The sequence below is a fragment of the Balaenoptera physalus genome (assembly GCF_965194825.1).
Source record: "Balaenoptera physalus genome assembly, chromosome: 13".
Taxonomy (NCBI): domain Eukaryota; kingdom Metazoa; phylum Chordata; class Mammalia; order Artiodactyla; family Balaenopteridae; genus Balaenoptera; species Balaenoptera physalus.
Window position 1 is genome coordinate 60,325,849 of NC_138892.1, and position 7,887 is coordinate 60,333,735.

Genomic DNA, 7,887 nt, shown 5'->3' on the forward strand with positions numbered 1-7,887 from the left:
ATGACAGTCTCTAGGTCTATTTATTTATTTATTAAAAAAATTTTATTTATTTATTCATTGGGCTGCGCTGGGCCTTAGTTGCGGGATATGGGATCTAGTTCCCTGACCAGGGATGGAACCCGGACCCCCTGCATTGGGAGCACAGAGTCTTAACCGCTGGACCACCAGGGAAGTCCCTCATTCCCATTATTGTACAACTATCACCGTCATCCATCTCCAGAACTTTCCGATCTTCCTAACTAAAATTCTGTACCCATTAAACATTAACTCCCCTAGAGCTCTTGGCAGCCGCTAAGCATTTATAATTCTTAGTAGATTACTTTGATGCTTCTGATTCTGGTCACTAGATTAAATTTACCAGAATAAGGAGATTTCTTCTTTTGAAAGATGGTGAATTTGGTTTTAGTATGCTAATTTTGAGGTGATACGTTCAGGGAACAGTTAAATGGTGAATCGAGAACTTTGAAGAACATTTTAGGCTGGAGATAAATATTTGAGACCTATTAGCATAGAGTTTGGATCTGGTCCTGAACTCCAGACAAGCAAGCCTTCTTGTCCTCTCTGATTTGGTTGGCTACATTGAAATTGACCCAAGGCAAGCACTGGGAGCCGTTCTTCACCCTCCTGTTCTCTGTCTCCATCCCCATTCAATAAATCACTAAATCTTGCCATGTAGCTCCAAATACCTTCTAAACATATCTTGAATCTGTCTCCTCTTTCTTATCCAAACCACCAGTGCTTTAGTTCAGGCACAAATCATTGGTTTCTGGACCATGAAAACAGTTTCCTAATGGGTACCCCCCGTTTTTAGTTTGGTACCTTCAAATCCATTCTCCACACAGTCACCAAATATGCTTTACCAAAAACACAAACATGACCATGTCACACCCTTATTTAAAAATCTGACTTGTTGGGGCTTCCCTGGTGGCGCAGTGGTTGAGAATCTGCCTGCCAATGCAGGGGACACCGGTTCGAGCCCTGGCCTGGGAAGATCCCACATGCCACGGAGCAACTGGGCCCGTGAGCCACAATTACTGAGCCTGCGCGTCTGGAGCCTGTGCTCCGCAACAAGAGAGGCCGCGATAGTGAGAGGCCCGCGCACCGCGATGAAGAGTGGTCCCCACTTGCCGCACTAGAGGAAGCCCTCGCACAGAAACGAAGACCCAACACAGCCATAAATAAATAAATAAATTAAATAATTAAAAAAAAAAAAAATCTGACTTGTTTCCTCATTGTCTGCAGGAAAAAGTCCAAGCCCCTTGATGTGGTAGGCAAGGCCCTCTGTGATCGACCCCTGATGGAAAGAAACCCCAGCCTCTTTTCTGAGGCTTCATCCCTTGCCAACTGTGGTCCCACAAGCTGGAGTGTGTGCATGTGCAGCCCCTCCTCCCCGGCTGTTTTTTTTTTTTTTTTTTAATTATTATTTATTTATTTATGGCTGTGTTGGGTCTTAGTTTCTGTGCGAGGGTTTTCTCCAGTTGCGGCAAGCGGGGGCCACTCTTCATCGCGGTGCACGGGCCTCTCACTATCGCGGCCTCTCTTGTTGCGGAGCACAGGCTCCAGACGCGCAGGCTCAGTAGTTGTGGCTCATGGGCCTAGTTGCTCCGCGGCATGTGGGATCTTCCCAGACCAGGGCTCGAACCCGTGTCCCCTGCACTGGCAGGCAGATTCTCAACCACTGAGCCACCAGGGGAGCCCTCCCTGGCTGTTTCGTGCTCTGCCTGGCAGGTCCCCTGCACCTAGCTCGGCTCACTCCTCTCTATTAGATTCACTTCAGGCTCTTCGTTGCCCAGAATGGCTTTCCTGATGAGTCCCTGACGTGATGGGGTTCTAGGCCTCTTTTCCCTCACATTATTTACAGATACTATTATTGTGCTCATCACATTGTGCTGAAGATACCGGTTTACAGATCTGTCTCCCTGTTGAGCCTGTTGAGCACAGGGACGGTCTGATAACTTCCGCTATAGCACCAACACAGTAAAGATCAATAAGGTTTGCAGAATGGATGAATGCTGTAAAGGAACCAATGCACGAGTAGTAAACAAAACACACCTATAAGAAACTGTTAAGTGAAACGCAAAGCAGTGCTGCATGTGATTAGTGCAAAATATGCAGCAACAGACTCTAGATTCTGTGGGCTGGAGCATTCTGTGAGGGAATAACTTCTCTTCCCTTGGTGGAGATTAGGGCCATTGTTACTGTGAACTGCGTGTGTGGTTTGTTTTTTTTTTTAATTTTGCAGAACCACAGTAATTAGTATTCTAGAACCCTGGTCCTCAAAGTGTGTTCCCTGGACCAACGATATTGGCTTCACCGGGGCATTTGTTAGAAATGCAGAGTCTTGGGTTCCACCCCAGACCTACTGAATCTGAATCTGCATTTTGAACAAGGTCCCCCAGGTCATTCATATGAACATCTACATTTTTTTTTTTTTGGAATTTTTGAATCTTATTTTATTTATTTTTTTATACAGCAGGTTCTTATACATCTACGTTTGAGAAGTTCTGTCTTAAGAAACCACTTTATTGGCTGAAAAGGGGGATGGAGCTTGTGAGTTCAGGGTCCTTGGTCCCTCTGGTTCCTCCAAGAGGCAGTGCTCTGTGGGGCTGCCTGGACATTCCAGAGCTTGACTTCAGGAACGGGTGGTGGCAAAGGCCTCAGTCTAAGCTGTGCCCACATGGGCAGATCTACAGACTCAGTGCCTCACAGGCAGGGTCAGACAGGAGCTGCCTGGGGCCTGGGACTGGGCTTGGCTAAGCAAGCCCAAATGGAGTCCAGCCAGGATCAGGCCGGGGCGGGGTGAGGCAGGAGGTAGACTTGGATGGAACTGGTAGGGGAGACAGGCAGAGGCTTAGTCAGTGAGCATTGGTCAAGGCCAGAGGATCAGATGAGACAGTTCCTGGGGTTGGGGCAGGGACCGGGGCTGAGTCCTCAGCTTTGGGAATGAGGAGAGGCTCAGGGTTGGAGTAGGGGTCAGAATGTCTAGTGTAAACATTATTCTCGGCAGTCCTAAGCAATATTTTCACCTTCTGAAGGGGTGGCTGTGCTAGAATGCCCTGCTGTATAGTGCAGTTGGCAGACTTTCATCTTAGATATCCTCTGTTCACAAGGACAGTTCACAAGGAGCACGAGCAGAGTGGCAAGAAGAGTGTGTGCCCTCCAGCAACCCAGGGTGCTCTTCTTGTTACATGTATTTGTTGTGTAACTTCTGCATGCAGCCTCTTATGTTCCCATATAATGCTTTGGTATTTCACAGCAAAAACAATGGAAGCCATCGGATATGAGTTAACATGCCAACTATGATGTTTGTTAAGAAGTACTGAGCTCCCCTTTTTTTCTGTTGTTGTTGTCCTCATCTTGAAATAATATCATTTATTGGATTTTTTACAACTTGCATAAGAAGATGAAGGTACATATCCAAAAGACATGACAATATTAAAGAAGTAACACTCTATAAACAATGAGATGCTATATAAAAAGCCCTGAACTGTGAGTCAGAAATTTTGCACTTAGTTCCCATTCTACCATTTGCATGAATGGAAATTCTGCACTTAGTTCCCGTTCTAGCCTGTCATTTATCTGAGCCTTAGTTTCTTCCTTTGTTCCATGGGAAAAATATGTTGTGCCTACCTCTCAGATGAGGCTCAAATGAAATAATGCAAGTGAGAGTGCTTTGTAAACCACTTGCATCATCCAGAGATAAGATATCACTCTTTGGTTATTATTATTTTGCCTAGTAAACATCAAGATGTGGAAGATCAGAGCCAAGCTTCAATCAAAGCCAGATAGCTGCTTTTTTTAAAAAAATTATTTATTTTTGGCTGTGTTGGGTCTTTGTTGCTGTGCGAGGGCTTTCTCTAGTTGTGGCAAGTGGGGGCCACTCTTCATCGCGGTGCGCGGGCCTCTCACTATCGCGGCCTCTCTTGTTGCGGAGCACAGGCTCCAGACGCGCAGGCTCAGTAGTTGTGGCTCACGGGCCTAGTCGCTCTGCGGCATGTGGGATCCTCCCAGACCAGGGCTCGAACCCGTGTCCCCTGCGTTGGCAGGCGGATTCTCAACCACTGCACCACCAGGGAAGCCCCAGATAGCTGCTTTTACTGAGCTCTCCTTTTTTCTTCTCTCAGGGGAGAGTGTTGTGGATGGGAACTTGAAGTTTGCACCTGACCTGGGAGGGGATGTGTGACCTAGCAGAGCTAATGCAGGCTTGGGAAGAAGTCACGTGTTCCCTAGCATAGGTTGTCATTTTGTAAGGAATAGAATCCAGATCTTAACATGAGGGGCAATATATTCTTTTTTTTTTGGCAATATATTCTTAATGTGAAACCAGATTTTACTGGCTAGAGAAAAATTAATCCTTGCTATGGTGAGGTGTGCTTGCTTTTTAGATAACTTGTGAGGAAATTGGCTACCGCACACAAACCTACTCCATTCATGGAATCAGAGAGTTCCTCCCCACTTTGGAGCTGGTAAAATCTGGACAGAGGAAAACTTCTATCAGCATTTGGCTAAAATCTGAAGCTTGAACATGGGTTGAGAAAGAGGAAGAAGAAACCTTTTTCTTCTTAAGTCCTGGGTCTTTAAGGACTCCTTTGCTGTGTGATACAGGGATGAGTTAAACAAAGCAGCAGTCTCGTCCTTTTATTCTGGACTGCTCTGTCCAGAGTTCCCTGGCCAGACAGGCAAGAAATGGTGTAAATCTCCATTATAGCACTGGGAGTGATTTTTTTTTCACTTGGGGAAGCCTGGAGAGGCAGGAGGATGCTGCCAGAGGCTGCGGTATGGCCATGGATGGGGGAGGATGAACTTCTCCCCACCTCCTTGGGTTTGCTGGGAGGAGGCATCACTTTGACCTACTGAGCTACAGGTGCTCTCCTGGTAAGAGAGAACTTGAGGTTGACTTATCTGAATTCTCACTCCCTTCCTCCGATGGGGAGCAGAGAAATTCCCATTAGGACAGAAAGGAAGGCTCTTGTTATCACGCAGGGAACCAGGAGAGCTTTTTGGCCTGGGCCTTGTATTCATGAAGGCCCTCAAGTATAGATTTTGCTATTATTGCCAATAAGGTCACATTGTCTTTGCATTTATTGATTGTATTTGAAGTTTTGGTTGGTTAAAAATAAACATAAAAAATATACCAATGTTTTATATATACACTACCAAATGTAAAGTAGATAGCTAGTGGGAAGCAGCCGCAAAGCACAGGGAGATCAGCTCAGTGCTTTGTGTCCACCTAGAGGGGTGGGATAGGGAGGGTGGGAGGGAGATGCAAGAGGGAAGAGATATGGGGATATATGTATATGTATAGCTGATTCACTTTGCTATACAGCAGGAACTAACACAACATTGTAAAGCAATTATACTCCAATAAAGATGTTAAAAAAAAACCCCCGATGTTTTAGTAACTCTGTTCTGGCACTTATTCATTTTCTAATATACCCACAGTCTGAAAAATGGAAGAAGACTAGCCCTCTCTCATTCTTTGGGTGGCCTTGCCTGCCACATGCAGTTTGTAGATAGAATGTGAAATCAGTTATGACAGTTGTAGAAAGTTAACTCATGGTTTCGTATGTTCTGAAACAGTGCGAAAACTGCATTTCCCCTTTCAAGAAAGGCACTAAAAACAATGGAAAACCGTGAGTGCCAGTCTTATGGACCAACTTATTAATATCACAGAAAGCTGTGACCTCACTCCACACCCAAACAACTCCAGTCCTGCCGGGCTCCTGAAGCACTCCCCAAAGAGCAGAACCCCAGAGAATTGTCACTGTTTGACCTTTCTGGAAGATCCCTGGAAAAGCCCCACTCACAGGCCTTGTCTTTATCTGGTCAGTGAGGAAAGCCCTATCATCAGGGCATTGGTCAAATAATCAGTGACAATATTTTAAGATTGAAGCTGCCCAGCGTGGTTGGACGTAGAGACTATCATACTAAGTGAAGTTAGACAGAGAAAGGCAAATATCATATGATATCACTTATGTGTGGAATCTAAAAAATGAGTATAAATAAATACATCTTTTTATTTTATTTTATTTTTTAAAAATTTTATTTATTTATTTATTTATTTATGGCTGTGTTGGGTCTTCGTTTCTGTGCAAGGACTTTCTCTAGTTGCGGCAAGTGGGGGCCACTCTTCATCGCGGTGCGCGGTCTTCTCATTATCGCGGCCTCTCTTGTTGTGGAGCACAGGCTCCAGACGCGCAGGCTCAGTAATTGTGGCTCACGGGCCCAGTTGCTCCGTGGCATGTGGGATCTTCCCAGACCAGGGCTCGAACCGGTGTCCCCTGCATTGGCAGGCAGATTCTCAACCACTGCGCCACCAGGGAAGCCCCATCTTCTTTTTAAAACAACAACAACAACACAACATAGGGCTCATACCAACAATTCCATTCCTAGGTATATACCAAAGAGAACTGAAAACATATTCACTCAAAAATTTGTACGTGGGCTTCCCTGCTGGCGCAGTGGTTAAGAATCCGCCTGCCAATGCAGGGGACATGGGTTCGAGCCCTGGTCCAAGAAGATCCCACATGCTGTGGAGTAACTAAGCCCGCGAGCCACAACTACTGAGCCTGAGCGCCACAACTACTGAAGACCACGTGCCTAGAGCCCATGCTCTGCAACAAGAGAAGCCACCACAATGAGAAGCCCATGCAAGGAAGAGTAGGCCCTGCTTGCCGCAGCTAGAGAAAGCCCGCGCACAGCGACAAAGACCCAACGCAGCCAAAAATAAATTAAAAAAAAAAAAGTTTGTATGTGTGGGAACTATACTCAATATTTTGTAATAACCTATAAGGGAAAAGAATCTGAAAAAAAAGATATATATGCATGTATAACTGAATCACTTTGCTGTACACCTGAAACTAACACAACGTAAATCAACTATAATTCAAAAAAAAATTGTGAGAGTTTGTTGCAGAGTTATTCATAGTAGCCCCAAAGTGTAAACAACCGAAGTGCCCTTAAACTGATGCGTGGATAAATAAAATATGATATATCCATACAATGGAATATTATTTGGCAACAAAAAGGATATAAACTGATACATGCTACAACATGAACGAACCTTGGAAACGTTACGCTAAGAGAAAGAGGCCTGATACAAAACTCCGCATGTTGCATGATTCTATTTATATGAAATATCCAGAAGAAGCAAATCCATTCGAGAGACACTGGGGGGAGGGATGAATGGGAAGTGACCGCTAAGGGGTACAGAGTAACTTTTTGAAGTGATGAAAATGTTCTAAAATTAGGTAGTGGTGGTGGTTACACAACCCTGTGAACATACTAAAACCCACTGAACTGTGCACTTTATTTTTTTTTAAACTATATATTTTAAAATTATTTATTTATTTGGCTGTGCCACGTGGCATGCAGGATCTTAGTTCCCTGACTAGGGATCGAACCCGGGCCCCAGCAGTGAAAGTGCCGAGTCCTAACCACTGGACCACCAGGGAATTCCCAAGAATTGCGTACTTTAAATGGGTGGATTTTGTATTACGTAAATTAGACCTCAATAAAGCTGTAAAAAATAATAAAAATAAAACCAGATTCCTTTTGTCTCTCCACATGAAAAAGAAAATAGAAGCAATGATTTCTACCCTTGGGTCAGTAGTTCTCAACCGGAGGCGGTCTTGTCCTGGAAGGGATATTTGACTAGGTCTGGAGACACTTTGTCACAACTGGGGAAAAGGGTGTTACTGGCATCTAGTGGACAGAGGCCAAGGGTGCTGCTAGCCATCCTACAAGGCAAGAACAGTCAGTCCCTCACAACCAAGAATGACGTGGCCGCAAATGTCAGTCATACCAAGATTGAGAAATCCTGCCCTAGATCAAGGTCCATGAGGACAGAGCTGGGTACATGGTGCGCCCGGTCCCTCCCACAGCTGC